We start from the raw sequence: 15,170 nt of genomic DNA on the forward strand, positions 1-15,170 counted from the left end.
GGAGATCCAACCAGTCCATCCTAAAGGAGATCAGTCCTGAGTGTTCATTGGAAGGACTGATGTTGAAGCTGAAACTCCAATACTTTGGCCACCTGATGCGAAGAACTGACTCATTTGAAAAAACCCTGATGCTGGGAAAGATTGAAGGTGGGAGGAAAAGGGGACGACAGAGGATGAGATGGTTGGATGGCATCACGGACTCAATGGACATGAGTTTGAGTGAGCTCCGGGAGTTGGTGATGGACATGGAGGCCTGGCATGCTGCAGTCCATGGGTTTGCAAAGAGTCGGACATGATTGAGCAACTGAACTAAACTTAGCTGAACTGAATCCTAGTTAAGTCTCATCTTCCCTTTTAGATATATACTCAATCCTCATTTTGGGGAAACTTTATATTTGTGAAATTTGCCTACTTGATAACAGTCATCTGTAACTTGCAAATCAAGATCAGTATTTCTTTTATGATCAACCACAAAACTTGCATCTTGTGGTATGAAAACTTTTAGTCACCTGACATGCAATTTCTGAGCTGAGGTCAAACAAGGTGACACACTACTTTTTTTTTTCCCCCCCAGCACTTATACTATAAAAGAGTGTCTTCTTTGCAGTCTAATTAGTGCCCTTTTCTCAACTGTTGTGCTTTTTTTGTTTTTATTTTGCTGTTTCAGATAGCTCCCAGGCATAGTGCTTAAGTGCTCTCTACTATTCCTAAGTTCAAGAAAGTGGTGATATGCCTTATGGAGAAAATACATGTATTAGTTAAGCTTCAGGCCTGAGTTTATTATGGCATAAGTTCAAGGTTAATGAATCCACAATATATATTGAATGTTGTTTAGTCACTAAGTCATGTCCAACTCTTATGACCCCATGGACAGTAGCCTGCCAGGCATCTCTGTCCATGGGATTTCCCAGGCAAGAATACTGGCGTGGGTTGCCATTCCCTTCTCCAGGGGATCTTACCAACCCAGGTATTGAACCCAGGTCTCCTGCATTGCAGGTGGATTCTTAACCGACTGAGCCACCAGGAAAGCTCAAGGTGATATTGATAGTTTGTTGTAAAACATTATGTCCCAGAGCCTTGCAGGAATCTAACGCTTTATCTCCTCTTGTCACTAATTAAGTGTTCTCATTGATTTTATAGAACATAAAAGAATTTACTGTATTATTAATATTTTTAGATTAGTACCTACATTTAGGGAAAATTCTTAGAATAATTATTGATAGTAACAATAGCTATTCATTCAACAAATATTTATTGAGCATTTGTATGTGTTAGACTAACTCTAGCGATCACAAGACAAGTTCCTGTCCTCAATGGACTTCTTGATTTAAGAAATATTTGGTTGATATTAAAAGATTTGCTTTATAATGCTTTATAATATACTGTGTCAAGCACTTCATGTGTATCATATAATCCCTTCAACAGTACTGTGAAGCAGGTATTTTAACCCCATCTGAAAAAAAGGAAGCTATAATTCAAATAAATAAAACTACCTTCCAAAACTGAGTTTCAAATGCAAGTTGACTTAATCTAAAATCCATGTTCTTAATTCTTTGCTATTATGTCCCCAGTTATTTTTAAATTAGTGGAAATAACATGCTGAGAATATAGTCATACAAAATCCACATGACTACTGAAAATTTATTTCATGTCATTAATAAATGCTACAGAATAGCATTCTTTCAGCTTTAGTAATTTAGGTGACTATTTCATCATGTACTAATTTTGTTTTGGTAGATCCTTTTCATCTTGTTCTTCTGTGAAAATTGGAGTTACCTTTTTAAAATGTTCTTGGTTTCTGGACTATGAGTTTAAGAGTGGCAATATATAAAGATGAATGACCCATACATTTTTAGGATTAAACTTTGAAGAGGGTTGGAGATTTTTTCTAAAGTTTTAGAGCCATAGAAAGGAGAGATTTTATCAAGCATCTCATAGTTAAACCTCTAAAAACCTTTTATCAATGTCTGCATCCTTTTCCTAAACTTCACAGTGGCATTTACCATCGCAGCAGCAGCATCTTTTCTCTGTCTTATGCCTCCAGACTGCTCTTGAGCCATTCTGCATCCTCAGGTCCCTTCTCAGTCTTTATGTCCTCCTTCCAATATTTGCATGCTACCCAATAAAACAAAGTCTAGACGATGAGTTTTCAGCAAAGCTGTGTCTGTGGAGGCAGTCTCATGTGCTTCTGGCTTGTTTCATTTTAATACCTTATCATTTTTCCAATATTTTTTCAGGTCAAGTTTTATGTTTTTTAAGATGGCTTAAGATGGCTTAGGAATTATGCTTCCCTGGTGGCTCAGATGGTAAAGCGTCTGCCTGCAATGCGGGAGACCCAGGTTCGATTCCTGGGTTGGGAAGATCCCCTGGTGAAGGAAATGGCAATCCACTCCAGCACTCTTGCCTGGAAAATCCCATGGACAGAGGAGCCTGGTCCATGGTATCACAAAGAGTCGGACACAACTGAGTGACTTCACTTTCACTTTCACTTAGGAATCATATCCCTTTAAAAATACCTTTTTTTTTTTTTAATTTTTGCAGAAGAGTTTAGAAAAAAAAGAATACAAGGGAGAAAATTAAAATATCTAGCAATCACACACTCAATGTTATCCAAGATTGAAATTAAAAAGTATATTTCAGCCATATATCCAAATGATTAAATAATAACCTGCTAAAATTCAAGGTTTTAATGATAGAATCATTATTCAAAAATATATTTATGATGCTTTTGAGATATTAAGTAAACCTTTTAAACTAAAGTTTCAACTGTATTTTTGAATTATTAGCTATAGAACCTTTAGGTTATAGAGAGCCACTTCAAAGAAAAGATTAATGTTTTGTGTGGGAAAAGGTACTGAGCACATTTTAACAATAAATTGTATAATTGACCACCAGAATATTTCTTTATTTTCTTTGTATTTAAATTTCCTTCAAAAACAGTAAAAAAAAAAAAATGTATCTGAACTTTGTATCTTTAAGATGAAAGTCACTTTTCAAAGCATTGCTTCTGTTGAGTATTTGTGTGTTTGGGGAAACTATAATTTTCGAAACTCACCCTAAATACTACATTCTGTGATCTATTAACCAAACATATCATTTCTGTCAAGATATTTACTTCATTCACATTCTTTTGTCTTTATCTTGTGGAGACATCCTGTCTGATGGATTAAAAAAAAAAATGAAACAATGAGGCTGTTGACATTGTCAGAATCATTACTTTTTTTTTTTTTTTTTTGCTCTTGCTTTTCTTAGTGATCTTTATCTCTTTTCTTGAAACTTCTTCATGTATCTTGATTAACTTAAAGTGAGACCTCAGTTGACATATATATATAGGTTTTACCATTAATGAGGGAAGGAACAAATCCCCAACTTTACTTGATGTTTCCCATCTTTTAGTTTCAGTTCTAACTATTCCTTTTTCTTTTTTTTAATATAAATTTATTAATTTTAATTGGAGGCTAATTACAATATTGTATTGGTTTTGCCATACATAGACATGAATCTGCCACGGGTGTACTCATGTTCCCCATCCTGAACCCCCCTCCCACCTCCCTCCCCATACCCTCCCTCTGGGTCCCTCCCAGAGGTCCCTCCCTCCCAGTGCACCAGCCCCGAGCATCCTGTATCATGCATTGAACCTGGACTGGCGATCTGTTTCACATATGATAATCTACATGTTTCAATGCCATTCTCCCAAATCACCCCACCCTCGCCCTCTCCCACAGAGTCCAAAAGACTGTTCTATACATCTGTGTCTCTTTTGCTGACTCATTGGAAAAGACTCTGATGCTGGGAGGGATTAGGGGCAGGAGGAGAAGGGGACAACAGAGGATGAGATGGCTGGATGGCATCACTGACTTGATGGACGTGAGTTTGAGTGAACTCTGGGAGTTGGTGATGGACAGGGAGGCCTGGCGTGCCGTGATTCATGGGGTCACAAAGAGTTGGACATGACTGAGCGACTGAACTGAACTTATACAGGGTTATCATTACCATCTTTCTAAATTCCATATATATGTGTTAATATACTGTATTGGTGTTTTTCTTTCTGGCTTACTTCACTCTGTATAGTAGGCTTCAGTTTCATCCACCTCATTGGAAATGATTCAAAGGTATTCTTTTTAATGGTTGAGTAATACTCCATTGTGTGTATGCACCACAGCTTATACATTCTTAAACTAAAGGTTTACATTTTCTTCTCCATGTATTTTCAGCTTAGTATGCTATGATTCTTCTATGTGGAGTTACTAATTTCATATTAACCCATAGTGCATACAGCAATGTTTTGTAGCATAATTATAAACAATCAAAATTATTACTTTGAAAAGAGAGTATTTTGTTGAGAGCACCCATTCTTAAATCAGAGCCCCCACAACCTTAAGTGAATAAAGAGGGCTGTGGAATCCTTTGTGCTTTTCCCCTTTGTTTCACTTCTTGGTATTTTTGTAAAAATGAAGCAGCATTTGAGGACCATGTGGTCTTGAATAAATATGCTTTCTTATTCATCTGTAACTTTGTTTGACAGATTTTTTTCTTTTTTTTATGTTCAGTTGTACATTTAAGCTGCTGCATGGCTAAGTAGTATTGGTCAACAGTTACATGATTTTGTGACATGCCAGTGAGCTGATACTTTGGATTCTATGCTCTTCCAGCCCACTTCTGGTGCTGCTTTTATTTCCCTGCCAAAGTGTAATTTGCTTTGACTTGTCACTTTTAAGTCATTTTACAATTGCAGCAATTTGAAAATTGCCAAACTTGAAATGATTATGTTTTAAGACTTATACTCAGGGTATTGTTTTTCAAAGAGCAAGATATATTTCTGTCTGATGTTTGACTGGTGCTAAATATTCTTCACAACTTTGTGTAGGAGGGAAGAATGGGAATTCACTCATATTGTGCATTTGCTGTCCTACTTGGAGGCCAGGAATTGTAATAATGCTTTGACAAAGTAACTTCTGTTATATGACAATATATTTCATTGAAAAGAGTTGATAGGATCCTATCATGTTGAAGGAAATACATTGCCTTATTTTTAACTTTCCAGGTACTTCGATATAACTCATTCCTTATTTTTAATGATCACAAGCTGCAATAACTACTCCTTGTCAAATGTCACATGATACATTTTAGAAGTGGTATTGCTGAATTACAGATCTATTAGACAATTTCTGCAATTCCATGATTATTATCTGTCTGAAAATGTAGCACATTATATGAGAAAAAGATTAGTATGTCTCAACACTTTCTACAGTTGACATTTACAAACTGATTTTTTTACTCAAAATTTAGGAATGAGAGTGGAGTATGATGCTGGTTTTAGGTTCTCCTAGTTATCTAGATAGTAGGAAAATTCTTTCATATATATTTTATAATTATGATAAAGTAAAATCTTAGTAAAACTTCATGTAATTTTAAGGCAGCACAGTTAATCCACAAATATATATGGAGGGGGAGATCTACATCATCTCTTTCCTTCATAGGACACATCATCATTTTTAATACCCTACCATATTATTTGTCCTATAACTAAGCCTTTAAAATGGATATTGTCATCCTCATTTTACAGATTGGAAAACTGAGTCTGGAATTAAAATAAATGAGCCTGTCAAAGCTCTCATGGGTAGTAAATGAAGAGTCTCTTCTGAGTCCACATACAGTGTTCATTTGTCTTTATTATAGCTGCTCCTGGACTTCCCAGGTAAACAATTTTTACAATGGTAAAAAATCTGCCTGCCAGTGCAGGAGGCACAGGAGACAGGACTTCATTCCCTGGGTTGGGAAGATCCCCTTGAGGAGAAAAGGGCAACCTGCTTGCTCCACTATTCTTGCCTGAAAAGTCCATGGACAGAGGAGCCTGGCGGGTCCCAAAAAGTCAGACATGACTGATCGACTGAGCGTGCATACGTAGCTGCTCTACATTGTATGAATGCATTGCAGATCAGCATTAGAATTGATAAAAGTACAGTATGGTAAAACAGCACTATAGAGAGTAGACACTATGGGGAGTAGGGTTTTGGTGTCAACACTGTCGAATCAAGTCAGCTTGGAGCTGTTGTCAGTGCCCCTAGCTTTGTGGTCCCCACTGTGTCATTCATCAGAAGGCTGACTCCATTTGTGATTAGTGGGTGCAGAATGAAACGATTTCCTGTTTATCTTCTACTCCCTCACTCTCAAGATTTGTTCCATTGTCTCAGATGGTTGTGACAGTTTTCCTGCCTCCTCCTAGCTCTCTGCTGCAGCTGTTCTGTTCTGATATGGATAATCTCCTGGGTTCATTTATGCTGTAAGAAGCAATGCTATTCAGTGCACACAACCAAGTCCTTCTCAGGGCGCATGGGTTCCTGAGTCCTAGGCCTGAGTCTGCCTCTGCTGCTGCTGCTTCTAAGTCGCTTCAGTCGTGTCCGACTCTGTGTAACGCTATGGACTGTAGCCCACCAGGTTCTTCTGCCCATGGGATTCTCCAGGCAAGAATACTGGAGTGGGTTGCTGTGCCCTCCGGTCACTTGTTATTTCAGGCCTCAGTTGAGAACGGACATACTTCAGTCTAAAAAGCACAGGGTTATTTTTGAGAAACACATGCAAGAATCTGGAAAATTATAAAACAGAATAATTTTAGCAAAGTCATCTAGTGTCTCTGAACCTCGTTGCTGAAATTTCTGAAAATTTGAACATGATGTTTGTGGGCGATATATGTTTATTTTCTATCACTCTTTTCAGAATCTTAAATTGTATACTCAACTCACCGTGGCATGGACACTTTTTGTTGGTTTTCTGAACATGCATTGCTTATTTTTCGTTGGTTCCTTCACCATCATTTCCTTTGTTTCTTATTGAACCATTCCTGATGTGCCCCCAGAAGATGGCTGGGGACACTGTGATGAATGGCAGAGCCTGGCTAAGTTGGAGGGTTGGGAGGGCTGCTGTAATAAATGCCATGGTGAAGGTACTGGGTGCTTTATGGGAGTAGGGACAGACAGCTTCTGACCCAGCTTGGAAAACTGGGTAAAATTTCCCACAAAGGTGAATCGAGTAAAACTAACTTCCTTAACAGGGCCCCAGACCACAGCACAATCTGCTTCACCATGACTTTTCTGAGTCTATTCTTTCTGTCAACCAGGCATGCCTGGCTTCAGCCTCAAGGGTCCCCTTGCCAGCCACAAGCTCTCCAGGCCCATTCCCACCACAGGGATTTTCCCGGCTCTTTTCTTTGCCTGAATCTTCTTCCCAGAGGTCCACAGGGCTCATTTCCTTGCCTCCCTCACATTTTGGATTAAATGCTGTTTAACCAATAAGGTCTTCCCTGCCTTCCCTACTTAAAAGGACACTTCTGCTAACCCTGCTCTGGTGTCCTTTGTAGGAATTTGTAACCTCAAGTATACTGTATAAAATATTCATTAATTTTAAAAACTGTCTCTCTCCACTGTAATGGGGCTTCCCTGATGGCTCAGTGGGTAAAGAAACTGCCTGCGATGCAGGAGACATAGGAGATGTGGGTTCAATCCCTAAGTCAGGAAGATCCCTAAGAGAGGAAATGGCAACCTACTCCAGTATTCTTGCCTGGAGAATCCCATGGACAGAGGAGCCTGGCGGGCTACAGTCCATGGGGTCTCAAAGAGTCAGACATGACTGGAGTAACTCAGCATGCATGCACGCACTGGAATACGTGTTCTATCTGGGCTGGGGTTTCCCCTGCCTGTTCTGTTAAGTGTAATGAATTTTGAGCTCTCAGAATAGGGCCCTGTAAGGATTACCAGTGCATGAGCCAAGCACTGTATGGAAACTTTCCATGCATTATCTCATTTGATCCTTACAAATAAGCTCTGTGAGGTCCAATTAGCTCCTCCCTATTACAGCAGATGGCACCCCACTCCAGTACTTTTGCTTGGAAAATCCCATGAACGGAGGAGTCTGGTGGGCTGCAGTCCATGGGGTCGCACAGAGTCGGACACGACTGAAGTGACTTACCAGCAGTAGCAGCAGCATTACAGCAGAAACTGCAGCTTCAAGAGCATATAGCCACTTCCTCAGGCCTCTGGTAACAAGTGGTCCAAGCAGATTTTGAATCTCAGTAGATGCTGCTGGAGTCTACATGCTGATTCTTTATCCTTAAATCTATAGAGGAAACAGAATATCATGTTTTGGGGGCACTGGGAATCGTTTCTGGTGATGGGGGTGTGATGACTGTAGGTGGAGAGTGTCAGAGGCAGGCTGGCAGGAGGCCATGACAAAGGCCCTCTGTTGGCTTTGTGATGCAGTTCATTTTTTATACACGACAGCTATGGAAGGATGCGAAGCAGGGGGTGATGTGATCACACTTGGGTTCAGGAAGATCACTCCAGCTAAAGGATGAATAAATTGAAAGAAATCAGTGTTGTGTTTGGGAAGCCAGTTAGGAGGTTATCAGAGTAGTCCAGGCAAAAAAAAAAAAAAAAATTGACAAAGAGCTTAACCAGGTGAATGCCAGGGGAAATGGGAGAGGGAGGGTGAATTCAAAAGACTTTTAAGGCAAAATGGCCTGAATTGTAGTGAAAGTAGATATGGAGAGCATGTGAAAAAGAGTCTTGGGAGACACATTTCTAGGAAGGATGGGTAATGAAAAATTCTGTTTTCTTACCCTGTCGACTCTTTTCTACTTTCCTCTATATTAAAAGTGTACTGTTGTTGTTGTTCAGCCCCTAAGTTGTATCTGACTCTCTGTGACCCCATGGACTGTAGCCTGCCAGTTCCTCTGTCCATGGAATTTTCCAAGCAAGAATACTGGAGTGGGTTGCCATATCCTATTCCAGGGTTATATAATATTAAATATTATATATATATATATATATATATATATGAATTCCACTAAGAAACCATGTTGTGCGATTTTTAAATGAGAATTTTGTCAATTAAAAAAAAAACTATGAGTTTTTTTTTTAATGTGCTAACATTTAGGGATGTATCACCCTTGCACATTCATCGGCAGGACTTGTTTCATGAGGAGGAGCCAGAGATACTGGCTCTGTGAATGCTTGTCAGGAAATCACAAATGCTCCCGGGAAAGCCCTTTGAGTATGGCAAAAAATAAACAATAAATGTAGTTTATTCACTAGTAATACAAAAGGGGGCGGCAGAGGATGAGATGGTTAGATAGCATCACTTACACAATGGACACGAATTTGAGCAAACTCCAGGAGAACGGGAAGGACAAGGGAGGCTGGTGTGCTGTAGTCCATGGAGTTGTGAAGAGTCAGATATGACTTAGTGATTGAACAACAATAGAATTATCACTAAATTATTATGCAATTTAGTAACAATCCTTCCCCTCCATCCCCATCCACTAACAGCTCACCCTCCAAAAGGTTGCTTCCCTAACTCTGACTGGAAAAGTAAGTTCCCTGAATATGAAGATGGACTGCTGCTGATTATAGCCAATGCAGTGGCCTGCTGTTAGCTGTTCTTTCATCATGCCTGGCAGAGTTATCCACAGTCTGTTTATTATTTCATCTTTTGTGCTATAGAAGTATGTTTCAAAGTTCAGTGCTTCACGATTTTTTGTTAATTTGTTAAGCTTGTTTATATAATAGATGTGAATGTTAATAGAACTTCTTTTTAGAGAATGAGAGGATTAAGGATAAGCCCCTCGGATCTTCATCGCTTCATCTCTAAACCAGGGAGAATAGCTCCCATGTAGGTGTGGTGTGTAGGAAACACATGAGATAATGTCTGTAGAGTTTCTTGGAACAGAGAGCAATAAAATTGCAAGTATTCACCAAATGGAAACTAGGAGTAAGAGGATTAGTATTATCATTAAAATGATTATTGTTTTACTTATCCATGTAATTTTACCTAGAAAAACCTTCCGGTGTTTACCTGCAAAGTTGGCTGTCTTGATTGTCTTTATTAAGAAGTAAAAGTTTAAGTTGGAGAAAATAGTTTTATTTGGTAAAGTAAGCTATGATTAGAAGAAATTGCTTTATTTAATTTTTACACTTAAAACCCAATATCTATCTTGCGACAAATTACCGGGTCATATAGGGGTTCCCAGGCGCTGCAGTGGTTAAGAATACACCTACTAATACAGGAGACCTGGGTTTGATTCCTAGGTCAGGAAGATCCCCTGGAGTAGGAAATGGCAACCCACTCCACTATTCTTGCCTGGTAAATCCTATGGACAGAGGAGTCTGGTGGGCTGCAGTCCAAGGGGTGCAAAGAGTTAGACATTACTGAGCATGCATGCATGCACAGTAGGTCATATGACCCTAATTTGTTTGTTTACATACAGTTGAGCACAACCTGACACTCAAATTACCAGAAAATTCAAATTTGTTATGAGAAAGTCATGAAAGATGAGATTGTGACCTGTTCTTGTGTTCATTGTGATGGCTGTCATTTTAATTTCTATTTTAAAGAAATCCAACCAGTTTTGGCAGAGCATGGGTTATACAGGTCACTTTGGTCCTCATGATTCCCTGAGTTTTTATGCTTATCAAGTTCACGCATACACTTCATCTGCTGCCCTCCATTTGAAAGAGTGGCGCCAGGTCTAGTGAAGAAAAAGGTCTTAGTAGTCAGCATGTTGTTGATATTCCTATTAGCTATTTATCTGGGTTTTGTCTAAAGGTAACAATCTGCTTATGGTGAACCTCATGGAATTGCTGATACTAAATTGTTTGGGGCCTTGCCTCATAGCTCAGTTGGTAAAGAATCCGCCTCTGTTGGGCTTCCCTGGTGGCTCAGATGGTAAAGAATCTGCCTGCAATGCACAAGACCTGGGTTTGATCCCTGGATCAGGAAGATCCCCTGGAGAAGGAAAGGGCAACCCACTCCAGTATTCTTGCCTGGAGAATCCCATGGATGGAGGAGCCTGGTAGGCCATAGTCCACGGTGTGGCAAAGAATCAGACAAAACTGGATGTTTACAATAAGCCTAATGTCCTTTTCTTTCTTTGTAGCCTTTATGAAGTTTTTGTTTCTTTACTAAGGGTTCGCCTCCAATCTTCCATCGTTCTGTGAAACTACCAACCTATAAAATTGAAAACTACCAACCTATAAAAGTTGTTAATATAGTAAATGTAACTGTAGTTTTGAGAGCCATCTTCACATTTAAATTAGAAAGGATCTTTCCGGGGCAGGGGCGGGAAAGGGGTGGCGGATATTCCTATCTGTCTTAAGATTTAAAATTCTGTTGGCATCAAGCACAGATTCTGAGCTCATGATTTCTCTCTGAAAGCAAAATTGCCCTGAAAAGCCTGTCATCTCTTGGGACATGCTCATAAGTGTGTTGAACACAGGTCACTGTGAAACAAATGGAAACAAAGAGGTGGCATTTCTTTGCTTCTTTTCCCAGATGTGCAGACCTTGTAAAAATGTGTCCTTCTCATCCCTGAAATCACGCAACTGTAGCATTTTTACCATCACAACAGTTTAGAACTGTTGAGAACTCAGTTTGTTTTCTCCAAACCCTTCATGTTACCCATGAGGAAGTGGAGACGTGGGCAGGATGCAGTGACTTGGAGCTTTGACCTGGAGGCAGTCGCTCAGTCATCATGATGGAACGACACCGTCATCCTGCCTGGAGCTCTGTAGGCTGTTGCTCTGCGGGATTGCAGCAGAGACTTCTAGTTTACGCTGTGTGCTTTCAAGCTGTGTTTTAAAGGAATGTGATTGGAAACTCACTGCAGCTGCTCAGGGTAATCTGTCCCTTGGACCATTTAAACCATGACATTTCCACTTCCCAGAGAATATTTCCCTTCATTCTAAAGTTTAAGAAGGCCCTTTCCTTCTTAAAGATAAGTCTGGTGGTTACGACTCCATGCTTCCCCTGCAGAGGGCACAGGTTCCATGCCTGGTCCTGTGGCATGCCTGCATGCTATACAGTGCAGCCAAAAACTCCAACCAAAGAAGCAAGTTTAAGAAGATATGCATTCCTTTTCTCTTTGAGCACTTTATAAAGTGCAGTCTTATAGAAAAAAGATGAGGAATACTGATTATTGGCAAAATACCATGTAAATGCAAAGGCAGCCTGCAATAATTAGGAGTCATTGAGTTAGCTTGTCTACAAACCATTAAAAAAGATAAATACAGGTTTGGGAAATAATTGTCTTTATACTGGATTATGAATATTCTACTGATGATTTTACCATGGATTTTAAAATCCAGGTTTAAATATATGACTTAGGAGAAAGTACAGATTAGCTGCAAATGAAACTTGTTCATTTTCTGCCGCTGTTTGGCACGGAGTTTGTGCAGTGCTGAGAATACTTCAGGTTGTTTTGGTGAAATTTTTGACATCTTGTTGGAGTTTACATTCTGACACCGAAGCTTCATATTCTGGTTAATGCACTGCATTTAAGAGAGAGTTTAAAAGTCTGGAGTCTCCACTATGTGTCTGTGAATTTCTAAGTGATGTGTAGAGAAGGGTAAGTAAGATATGTTAGAAACTAGAAGCGGGTGAGATAAGCCATAAGAATGTGACTGGTAGCAGTGCAAACTGAACCTTAAGAAAAAGGTGAATTTATAAATCAATGCACGATTGACCGACAAATAAATAGTGTGGAAAATGTGGTTTAAATTACGTTGTGAGGACACATATTCTAATCCAAGAAAATTAATAATTATCTGTATTCAATTATTACATTTTCCGCATGTTTCATTTGTGCCTTCTAATTCCCTCTCCCTTTCTTTTCCTTGTCATTCATACGTGTTTATTTCAGTGGTAATGTGTTTTGTTGTTTTCCTTAATCCCATTCTGAACAGCAGAATACGTGCCAGTGTATTTAGCTTCTTGGTCTGCGTGTTGCTTTTCTATCCAAAGTTAAGGTCCCTTAGATTGCCTGCAACTGAATCTTTGAACACCTGCAAGGTACCAGGAACTGGGCCCAGGTCAGTGTCTTCTCATACCTTTCACCTTCTGTTTATTGTGAAACGTGTCTGGATTCACATTGCACTGAGTTTGTTGACCTTTATAATTGTAGCAAAAGAACTAAGAAATTAAAGAAGGACTCTCATTTATTTTCCTCCACGTTTATTCAGTGTCCTCATGTACATTCACATGGAATCCTTTGATTTTGAATGCCTTCACTATCTACACATGCTCACATTTTATGAGTGTACCCAGATGTTGGGGGGATAATGTGCAAATAGCCCTGAGTAAATTGTGTTCAGATCAGCTATGGAATATTGTGTGTTAGGGCGCGCGGGCAGTCCTCGGCACCTGGCCCTGTCTCTGTCATCCTACTTCCATCTGTTGCTTGCTAGTAAATATTATCACCAGCCCAGCAGAAGTGTCCTGGGCTTCACATAGGGAGAATAACTTTCACAGAAAGATCTACTTGTCTCATAAGAGAATGTGAGGTTGCCATACATTAAGCCAACGTGCTGCCACTGCGTGCTTCCCCCTGAAAATCAGAGAGAATTCGGATGCTACATGACTCTGTGCTGTGATTCAATGTCTGGAAGCTACAGAGAGGCCACTGTGCTGCTCCCAGGTGCCCAGGGGGAGAGTAAGCAGTGCATTTACCTGCACAGAAGGACGGCAAGCTGTTGCAGTCATTTCTATGGAGACAGCTTGTCTGTTTCCTGCTATATGGTGATAATTACTTCAAAAGGTGGCTAGGGGGAGGCTGCTGAGAAAAAGTAACCCTTTCCTGACAGGTCAGGAGATTCTTCTATCAGGTAATTAGTAAACTTGCAGGTAGCTGGCAAGATCTTCCTTTCTGAGGTGTGTAAGCCAGTTTTGTTTTTCTTCTTTTTTTAAAGAAATCACGCAAAAACTCTTGTAACATGTATTCTGGAGTGGTCAGTGGTGACAAATGACTCTATAATTAAGATAACTGTGTAGTAACAAAAAGCGTTGGCTTGTACAAAGAAGTGAGTCTTTATACTTTCTGTTGCATTTCTTCTCCCTTTCTGAACTTACCTTGATGGAAATGGAAAAAGAATGGTTTGTTTACTCAAGAGGCAAGATCACTGAGAGAGTCCTTTAACAAGAACACAGTGGAGGTGCTGTGGAATAGCTATCAGGTACAAGGTCAGGTTTGCTAAGGAAATCACACCAACACTATATGATATCACTTGTATGTGAAATCTAAGAAAGCCCCATGCATAGAAACAGAGCCTACAAATGGGGATTACCAGGAGCTAGGGTAAGTGGGTGGGGAGTAATGGGAGATACTGGTCGTCCAACTTCCAACTGTCAGATGAATGTATCCTGGGGATCTAAATATACAATGCTTTGGCCACCTGATGTGAATGAAGAGTGGACTCATTGGATAAGACCCTGATGCTGGGAAGGATTGAGGGCAGAAGGAGAAGGGGGTGACAGAGGATGGGCTGGTTGGATAGCATCACCAATTCAATGGATATGAGTTTGAGCCAACTTCAGACGATAGTGAAGGACAGGGAAGCTTGGCATGCTGCAATCCATGGGGTCTCAAAGAGTCAGACACGACTTGTACACAACAATGTACATGCATCATGATTGTTGTTAACAACATTGTACTAGAAAGATGTTAAGAGAGTAGATCTTAACCGTTCTCACCACAAAAAAAAGAAATGGTACACCATAAAAAAAGTTGCATCTGAATAAACCCACAGTAACACTGAAAATATGCTAAGTTGAAAATGCATTTAATACACCTAACCTACTGAACATCATAGCCTATTCTACGTGTGTGTATGCCAGGCCCCTTCAGTCATGTCCAATTCTTTGTGACCCTGTGGACTATAGCCCACCAGGCTCCCCGGTCAATGCCATTCACCGGCCAGAATACTGGAGTCGGTTGCCATTCCCTTCTCCAGGGAATCTTCCTAACCAAGAAATCGAACTCACGTCTCTTACGTCTCCTGCTTTGGCAGATGGGTTCTTTACCACTAGCATTGCCTGGGAAGCCCATATTCTACCTTAAGTGTGCTCAGAACACTTATGTTAGCTTACAGTGGGGCAACATCATCTAACACAAAGCCTGTTTTATAATAAAGTATTGAATGCATCATGTAATTGGTTGAATACTGTACTGAAAGTGAAAAACAGAATGGCAGTATGGGTTCCTAATGGTTGTTGGTGTGTTGCTTGTTGACCCTGGTGATTGTGTGGCTGGCTGGGAGCTGAGGCTCACTCAGGCTAGTTTCAGTTCAGGTCAGTCGCTCAGTCGTCTCTGACTGTTTGCGACCCCATGGACTGCAGCAGGCCAG

General features: G+C 40.1%; 1 protein-coding gene and 1 non-coding gene across 3 annotated transcripts in view; both read left to right on the forward strand.

The window, feature by feature from the left end:
* CTNND2 (catenin delta 2) overlaps window positions 1–15,170 on the forward strand; it is a 1,099,643-nt gene that overhangs the window by 248,213 nt on the left and 836,260 nt on the right. The gene's annotated exons all lie outside the window — the stretch shown is intronic.
* TRNAC-GCA (transfer RNA cysteine (anticodon GCA)) lies at window positions 2,289–2,360 on the forward strand. The gene has a single exon. It is a non-coding gene; the product is annotated as a tRNA-Cys (tRNA).

This window comes from Bos taurus, chromosome 20 (genome assembly GCF_002263795.3).
Source record: "Bos taurus isolate L1 Dominette 01449 registration number 42190680 breed Hereford chromosome 20, ARS-UCD2.0, whole genome shotgun sequence".
Taxonomy (NCBI): domain Eukaryota; kingdom Metazoa; phylum Chordata; class Mammalia; order Artiodactyla; family Bovidae; genus Bos; species Bos taurus.